We start from the raw sequence: 9,887 nt of genomic DNA on the forward strand, positions 1-9,887 counted from the left end.
CTCAGGATAGGGGTAAGCATGCTGTCAGTCATTAACAAAATTACTTTGGGCCACATTGTACCATCTGTTGTTGGGGTGCATGATACAGTTAACCAGAGAATCCTGACCCTAAGGGTAAGGATTGGGGGGAGGGGTGGTTTGTGGCCCCATCTACACTACAAAGTGTAGAGGTTTTGGTCAGGGGTGATCTACATAGTTCTGCCAGCAAACATCCCTAGTTCAGATATAGTGATACTGGCAAAATGCAATTTTTCTGGTATAGCTTATTTTGCTGGAGTGGGACTGGGATAAAGTGCAATTTTGCTGTTATAAGCTGTGTACACACTAGGACTGCTTTGCCCATCCTAGTATAGACTTGGCCTGAGTCATTTTAGTAGGGTTGTTCCACCTTACTCCACAGAAACTCCTTTTGTGATCCAGGCTAAAATAAAGTGTAGATGAAGGGGAGTGATGCAAAAAATACCATTTTCCTTCCCTCCCTCAAAACATTTTGTAGTTGTGCTGAGGTAGAATGCTGGGTGTGGCAGCTGGTTGGTAGCTCCTCTCAGTAGCTTCTTCAGGAGCCCTATTGCTAGATCTGGGAGCTGGCGTGAAGACACGGGGCCTCAAGTCTGATGATTTATGCCTCTGTGGTTCTTGAACTGATCAGGTGTAGACTTTGCTCACCAGTGCATATTGTGATATAGTGCTGCCTTTATAAAAGGAACTCCTGATATTATGAACCAATTTAGTTTTCAAAGTGGTATACATATTTTTTTGAAGAGACAGTTGACAACCACTTTTGTGTTTTTTCCCTTAATATTAAGCTGCCAAGAGTTGATGGAACACTTTCAACTTTTTAGGCCCCCAAATTTGTGGGGATGGGGATTTAATTCCTAATATTAAGGGAAATGCTTCCATTAAAGTATGTATTTTACACTTCACTCCCTAAAATAATTTCACCCAGTTAAATGCTGAATGTCCTAAATATCAAGAATGAGACCGCATTTAAGGGTAGATTTTTCCAAAAGGCTCAATTCTCATAATCAGGAATGGATTTTCAGTATAACTTATGCCTAACATAGTAAGTTCTTGAAAACCTGCATGTAAGTGTCAATAGGAGCTTGTGGATGCTGAGCAGTTTTGAAAATTTGGCCTTTTATATAGATGTCTGAAGTGAGCTGAGCTCTTTAGAAAAATCTAGCTCTCACTGAAAATTATTTTCCCTGATGTGAAGAATTTAATTTATTCAAGGTAGTGCTGGCCAGCTTTGTAGTGATACCCCAGAATGCATAAGTGGGATGTCAAAGACAGAAGGAAGTATTGCCCTAAAATAAGTGTATCATTTACTTAAACATCTACCTACCTAAAGTATAGGGCCCAATCAGTATAGTAATGAAGTGCCAGCCATGTACTTGCTCAGCAGTCCAGTAAGTCTGCCTAGCAACTGTCACATTCCTATATAATATATTCCAGTTGCAGTGGAGCTGTGTGGCATGACTTCAGTTTCTCCAAAGAGGAAAAACTTGGATAAACTTACCTGTGGACTTCCTTTTTGAGCTTTGCAATCTGGGAAACTCTGCTATATTATACAGCACCATAAATCATGCATTCTGTCTAATGCTGAAACATGTTAGCTATTTGCATAATCAGACAACTGCCAAGTTACAAAGCTGACTGATTTTTAAAAACATTGGCTAGTCACTTAAAATATTTACTGCACTGGAAAAATGAACTTGCAAATAGCGAAGGTCATGGCCTACCCATGGCTGCATTGCTGTTCATATATCAGAATATTACTGAGGAATAAAAAAGAATGTACTGTTCTGCTCCTTCTGGGAGGCTAAATAAATTACCTTGGCAGAGTCTTTTCCCTATACAAGTATGCCAAGACAGTGTTGGAATTGGTAATATTAATATAACTCTTCACAACATCATCAAGAGCTTCAAAACTTCCTCATGTTCCAAGTCCATGCATGCAGGGAAGAGACCCTGCTTCAACGATCACTCTTACTGAGCCAGCCCGGTGTTTTCTGTTCTCGGGAAGTTCACGGATTAAGTGCAACTCGCCTTGCCCCTCCCTCCAAGAGGTAAAATGGTGCAGGGGTGTGTGTGTGTGGCAACAGTGGTTTGTCTGCTCTGGCAAATATCAGTGTAGTGTAATAGAACAGCCTCTCACTGTAAACAAGGACTGTGGTGTTTAAAATTGTCATGGCTAACACTTGTTAACATGATAAACATTCAACAAACATGTAACAATGAAGTTTTACAATACAGAGAAGCCCAAGTATAAAGAAAGAGGAAGAAGGTGTAAAACTAAAAGGCTTAGGATTAGTTTGCTAGGGATTTAATAGGCAAACAGGTGAAGACACAAGAAGTAAGGTTAATAGGACACTATGGAGTTACTTGTGTGGGTAGAACTCTGCAAGAATTTTGATCGCTGTTGGAAGATGGGCTGCAAATTAGAACAACTCTTTCCGGGGGGGGGAGATCAGACATTTAATTGACCTCCTGGTGTTTGGGAGGGAAGCAACGGCTGGTTGAGGTGGAAAGCAAGGTGGATGTAAATGTAGGCAGAAATTTAGGAAGCATGAAAATGGAGTAGCATTGTATTGGTTATGTCATTGAGAGCCATATGTGGAGGGACTCCTGTGCACAAATATTCTCTTCTCCCCCCCCCCCATGATGAAGTGTCATTTAATTTGCAAAAATGTCATTTCTTTTACTCAGATGTGAATGTCAGTCAAAATGATCTGTGTGGGGAGGAAATAGATGGTCTGGGGCATACAAATTATTGCCTCCCCTCTTATTTCTCTGGAGTTCAGGGATGAAAAATAACAGCATGGGCTTGTATTACTTTGCTACATTCCTGTTTAAGAGGGATCCTGAGGGAAGTCATGACCATAGTACTTCCTGACAGGGTGGCTCCATTTGAACCATGCTGCCAAGGAACAGGGTTGGAACCACTGCAGGCTGCAGAACCATGTAGAAGGTTTTGGTCTCCTATTGATCCCTTGGGAGCCCTGGTCTTTGGTAGTCCTTCCGGTCTGTTCAATGCAGTGGGGTGGGAAACTCCACTCCCTCCCTCTTTGAGAAAACAAATAGGAAGACAGCCATTTTAGTTTCTCTTCCCCTCTCTTCTCCAACCCCACCCAATCTGATGATCAGGCTCGCTGTTATGATAGTGACATAATAATGCATCATTGTGTCTAAATACAAAACAGCTGTTTACCCCTTTTCAGATAATATACTGGTATTTTGAATTTCTATAGCACCTCCTATTCAAGGATATCAAACCACTTTTTATAGACATTCATAATGAGTGTCTCCACACAGCGTGCTGTGAGGTAGGTGGTATTATCCCCAATTTACAGATGAGGAAATTGGGGCACAAACATTAAGAAACTGGACAACTGTGGCAAGGCTGCAAACAGTACCCAGGTTTCCTGACTCCAATGCTTGTGCCTTAACCAGATGACCATCCTTCCTCCTTTGTGCAAGTACACTGCCTATCTATTCATAATCTGTGTACACTGACTGTATTTTGGTCCTATGTTCAGAGGAGTGAAGAAACTGCTCTCTTAGTGCACCTAAAGCTATGGAGAAGGGAGAGGGCATGCCCCCCCCCCTTCCCCTGCCACACACTTAGGTGCAGAGAAAGGGGATAGTGCAGCTTGCAGTCTGTGTGCTCTGTTGAGCTCTGGGGGATTGTGCTCTCTGACAATCCTTTCTGGAGGTCCCATGGGGTATGGCAGGTCTGCACCATCATCATTGCAAGTTTGTGCCTAAGATATAATCTGGCTCTTTATAGCTATAACTATACTAGGAGCCTAGCTGCCATAGTTATAAGTGGTACAGATAAATGTACATTCTTTTCTATTCACATGAGCATGATCACATATTAGCACGCAAGACCTGTCAAGTACCAGCTAGCTGTACATATGCAACCATTGTCTGAGGGGAAAAATAATTGCAAAATATAAATGCTTTGATTTACTTTTTCCCAGAAGTCATGTGGCTTTTTTAATCTTTAGAGTCATATTAGTAACAAATCCTAAAATTAAAAGGTGATTTAAAATTGTTTCAATTGGATATATTCCTTTCATTCTAAAATGCCCTGGACTGCATTCCCTTCTCACCTGCTCTGGTGTAAATAAGGAATAACTTCAGTGAATTCAACGGATTTACACTGGTGTGAGACAAGTATGTATATGTGAGAGGGAAAACCAGGCCTCCTATTTGTCAGTCAGAGCAGTTTCCTAATTTTGTAGTGAGTAACAGAGGCTGCCTATTCAGCTTGACTTCAAATCTGAGCAGAAACATCTATATTACATTTTGTCAGTCTTCATTACTCAAAGTACATTTAAATCATATGCTTTTACATTTGAAAAGCGATTATCTTTAAGTGACATCTTTATGCTAGATTTCCTTCATTTTTTTTTTTCTTGTAGTCACAATGTTTATAGTGAAAATCATATAACCACTCCTATATAGCATTTAGGGAAGAATACTGTATACTTTCTAGAAAGTGCCTGTTTTTTATCTATATAAAATCTTGTGTGGGGAGAAAAAACATTTTACATAATATTCACTACATGCTCCAGTAATTATTTAGTTTTTTCAGGTTATCTGTAACCCCAACGCCATCTTAACCCACAAAGAGCTGGGGCATAGTTTAATTTATAAAGGGGAGGGGGGAGAGGCACTGCCAAGCAACTAATTTGACAAATAATTCCTGCCTCAGAAAACAAAGTTTGTCTTTTTGTATCTATCATGCTGACATTTTCTGTGGATACATCATAGCAAGTGCAATCACAGCATGATTAAGTTTGGTTTCAAATAATACAAAGAGAAGCTAAGAATGTACCATGGCCACTACAATTACAATGTTTTACTTCTGGTTTCAGTCATGCACACATGGAAACCTCTAAAACAAATCCCCATTAAAAGTTGACCAAGTCTCTAACTTTTTTTAATTGACAGTTTTCAGGAATTGGTTCTGATGCTAGTCACAGGCATTGCTCATACTAGAAATTATAATGGAACTGTATACTCCAGCTTCCCCTGAATATAAGCTTGTTCATAATGACTGCATGTGTAATAGCCATTTTCTGTCTTCACATCAGCTGCTCCTTTCCTCTTGCTGACAGTAGTCACATGCCCTTCATATTTTCAGACATTAGTGCTTGCCCATTTTATAAAGCTAAAGTAGCATATCCCAATGCACCTTCTGAAGGAATGACAATTAATTTATAATTGGAAAACAATTACTAGGAGCAGAAAATTAATAAAATTAGGTGTAGTCCATGAGTGAACATCAGAGTTTGAAAGCAGAATTTAACAGATTTTAAATTTAGACTTAAATAATTTGGTAGTTTGATCTGCAGGGGGCAGGTGGCATACAGAATGTTTTGCTTTATAAAGTCATGGGGGGACATGAGTGGTTATAATTATTTCTACTACAAAATGTCTTTGATCATCACATGCTTCTCATATGAACTAACTTGCATTAGTTAGTAAACTGTAGGCATTCGAAAGCCATAAGAAAAATCTCTAAAAGAAGGCTATGTGAGCTATTTATCTTTCACATTGCACTTGAGTCATTGTTCAGGTATCACAGGAGTACATAACCTCCTTGTATTGATTTACCAATCTCTGTGACAATCTGAATTGCGAGGTGTGTGCAGAACAGGCCTTGGCAGTGCAGGTGTGTGCAGAGTTGGCCTTGGAATTGCTACAGCAAAAGGCAGACTAACACTTGCATTAGCATGCAGAAGTGCCTCTAAGGGAGGAGCTGAAGATGCCAAGTATTGGTCTTGTCTTATCCTGTTCCTTCTAGAAAGCTGTCTCTGCAACTACACAGAAATAGTGCTAGTGGCATCTTCATTCTCATTAGATGTCTTATGTGTACTCCACTATCTTTAAAGCTGTTTATTAATCCTTGTGTATTGTCTGTATATGTGTACTTCTGTACACTTACAAAAAAATATACTAAATTTATAAGCTAAGATTTAACAAGTGAGTTTTTAAATTAGGCTCCCAAACCTGTATTTTGGTGCTTGAATGAAGGGCTACATTTTCAAAAGTGTTGAGCATCCAACGCTTGAGTTAGTGTTTGCTTTGGGGTGGTTTGTGTGTGGGTGGTTTTTTTTTGGTTTTTTTTAAACTAGACTACTAATTTTAGTGCTTAAAAGGGGATTAGAGCTAGATCCACAAAGAGACTTAGGTGCCTCACTGTCATTTTAGGCACTTAATCTCACCATTGAGATCCTCAAAACCTCCATTTATACTCCCTAACTCTATAGACACCCAAGTGTCTGCTGGTTCACATGCACAGAACCACTCAAGTTCTTAGAATGGACGTGAGCAAGCACTCAATGTTACATGTTTGCATGCTGTGTGCACCATTGCAGGAGTTTTCTTTTTCCTCTCAGTGATATCTGTAGGACTAGCTCTATTGCCCCTGGACTCCCATGCTCATGTGTCGGTATAAGGAGCACCGCCAGCCCTGTGCCCTCTCAGTTCCTTCTTACCACCGATGACGGTTGCTGGAACAGTCTTCTCTCTTGCTTTGGCATAGCAGGCTAGCTCTGCTCTCCATCCCCTCAATGCCATTCACTGGATCCCAGGCACTGATTGCCAGAGATCTCTCTGTTTTCTGGCTGTGGCACTGCTCATGCAAGCCCAGGCACCACTCACTCGAGCCTCCGCAGTCATTCCCTGGTATTGAAGCCTCGCTTCCTGGAGTCCCATTGTAGTTGGCTAGAAGGCTCAACAGTACTGCCATGGCCTTCAAACGAGGAATCCTCATCAGACTTCAAGAGAGTCAGCACCGCCTCCAAAGAGGCATCATTGCCCAGCTTACCAGATCGATGTTGGTGCCAGTCCATCCATGGGCCTCAGGACAATGGCCAGTGCATTGGCAGTACTGGAGTACATGGGGGGTTCCCAGTGGTACCTGGACAGTGTGTGGGGTGTGTGTTGTTTGTTTGCAACCTCTCGTTGGTGTTGACCTCTGAGCAGATGTCTGTGGTCCTATCTCAGCCAGTACTGGAACCTGCATTGGACTTGGACCGTGGCATTGAGAACCCCATGGTACTCCTAATTGAAGGGGCCTCGGAAGAGACTGTGGATCCAGCCCCTCCCCCACCAGTTGCTTCTTCCTTGCCTTCTCCAGATGAGACACTCATGTGGCCCATTAACCCTGTACCTGACGATAATCTTGGAGCCCACCAGGAGTGCCTCAAAAGCATCGCTCCAATCTGGGCCTCAAGATGGAGGAGCTCGCGGACCCCATCTCTTGACATTTTTGGCAGCTGTAGCTCCTGTGAAGGTGGCTCTGCCTATGCACCAAGGGGTGCTCAAAATGGTGAAGGCGCTATGGCAAACTCCCACATCTCTGCCCCCAACTTCTAAAAGGGCAGAAAAGTATCACATGCCCACAAGGGGATATGAATGCATGTACTCCCCCACTCACCCCCGGGTTCATTAGTGGTCACCACAGCCAACAAGCACAATAGGCAGGACCAGGCCAGTGCTACCCAAAAAAACAAGGAGGCAAAATGCTTGGACGTTTTTGGTAGAAAGGCTTATTCTACTGGGAGCCTCCAATTACATATTGCAAACCAGCATGTGCTGCTGGGGCAATACAATTTCAGTGGCTGGGACTCCATGGCTTGATTTAAGGATTCACTGCCCCAAGGTGTGCAGCAGGAATTCTCATCCATTGTGGAGGAAGGAAAGACAGTAGCTAGAACCTCCCTCCAAGCTGCCTTGGATGTGGTGGACTCAGCTGCTAGGTCAATGGCGTCAGCGGTCCCCATGAGGAGAGGCTCATGGCTGCAGTTGTCAGGGCTGTCGCAGGAGGTGCAGCAACTAGTGCAGGACCTTCTGTTTGAAAGGTCCTCGCTATTTTTGGACCAGACAGACACACAGCTGCATGCGCTTAAAAGACTCCAGAGCCACATTGCAGTCCCTGGCCTGTATACACATAACCCAGGGATGACACCAGTTTTGGGAGAGCTGTATGGCAATCAACATGCCTGTGAACTCCTAGCCCACCGCCAAGGACACTCACTGTGAGAGTCACCTGACATGGAATAGCCATAAGCAAGCACTTGAAGAAAAGACCATTATTAACCTACCATAACTGTTGTTCTTTGAGATGTGTTGCGCACGTCCATTTCATGACCAGCCCTCCTTCCCTGCTGTCAAAGTTGATGGCAAGAAGGAACTGAGGGCACAGAGCCAGCAGTGCCTCTTAGACTGGTGCATGAGCACAGGCCTCTGGGGTCAATAGAGCTGGCTCTACGGATATCACTGGGAGAAAAAAATCTCCAGCAATAGTGCACATGGCACGTGCGCACCTGACACGGAATGGACATGAGCAACACATCTTGAAGAATAACAGTCACGGAAGTTTAGTAACGGTCTTTTCTGAAGCCACTGAGCTGCTCAGCACTCTAGCTCATGCCTAAGCCCTGGTAGGATTCTCAAACTAGGAATGCCCCTATATACCTCACCTACAGGACCTGTGGGGTACGCAGTATCCCAGAATATCTGCTGATATGGGAGACCTGTTTTCAAATCAATTTAATCACATCTATAAGTATTTCCAAGATTGAGGTTTTACTGTACGCTCACATGTCTGTAATGGCCATATGTTTGGTTTTTTTCCTAAAGGATTTGATTATAGTTGTCTGGTAGGCCCACCTATTTACGTTGCCTGATTCCTCCCATCATGAAACTGTTTTCAGTTGGTTAAACTTTTTTGCAAAGTTATAGGCATTTGGGCTGAAATTTTCCTTCCTGGGTGGGTTTGGGTTTTGTTTTGGTTAGTTCTTAATTTCAGCCAAAATGGTTTAGCCATTTCCAAGAATAAGGCTAGGGAAAAATGTTTTGTACATGTTAAAACATTTGAGACCTTTTATTTGAAATGCTCTAGTGTCCCTGTGCTTTGGAGCAGGGATGAGAAATTTGTCAGCCTTTGTGTCAGGTGTAGGCCTTTGGTCCCCTCATAGATGGGCAAGGAGAGAGTGGGCCAGTTTGCTAGGATGGGGGAGAACACAGATTGGACAAGGAGCTGAGGGAAACTGGAACTAGCTGGACAAAGCGAGTGGGAGTAGGAGGCAATAGGTGAAGAAAATGGTCATGGGGTAGCAGAGACATACCTGATAGGGAGGTGGCATGCAGGGGGATAATTGGGACTGATTGGACAAAGAGCTGGGGGGAGGGGAGGGGTACAGACAGAAATTGCGTTAAGAATCCAGAGACAAGGTAGGCGAGGTAACATATTTCGTTGGACCAATTATCAGGCCTTACCAAATTCACAGTCCACTTTGATCAATTTAACTGCCAGAGGATTTTAAAATTGATCAATTTCATGTTTTCAGATGTTTACACATTATAACCATTGGTATATCTTTTCTGACAGCGAGGACTCGGGCGGGAGCGCTACTAGCAGCAGCGGGAGATTGGACCCACATCCACAAGCCACCTCTAGCTGCAGGAACCTTCAGGGCTGCTGCCAGCACCAGAGCTTCCTACAGCAGGGGGAGGCACTCAGAGGTGGGTCTGATCTCTCCCTTACCCTGGAGCTGCCATGAAATGGGGGGGGACAAGTCCTGGCCCTCCCCAGCCTGATGGGGACTTGCAGCTAGGAGCCCCCTTTCTGGGACGCTCCCAGCAGCTAGGGGTAGATGAGATTTCATGGGGAAGGGCTTATTTTATGGCCCATGATGCATTTTTGTAGGGCCCTAACTATAGACTGCAACAGAAAAAAGGAGACAGGACTGTGTCAGGGACAAGTTGGAGAGGATGGGGCAGAAGGGCTCAAGCCTGGGGGAACTAGGAGAAGAGGCTGTGACTGCAAGAACATACTCTCGATAGTCTGAAATAGAACTCAAAAT

Source organism: Mauremys reevesii, linkage group 1, assembly GCF_016161935.1.
Source record: "Mauremys reevesii isolate NIE-2019 linkage group 1, ASM1616193v1, whole genome shotgun sequence".
NCBI classification, from domain to species: Eukaryota; Metazoa; Chordata; order Testudines; family Geoemydidae; genus Mauremys; species Mauremys reevesii.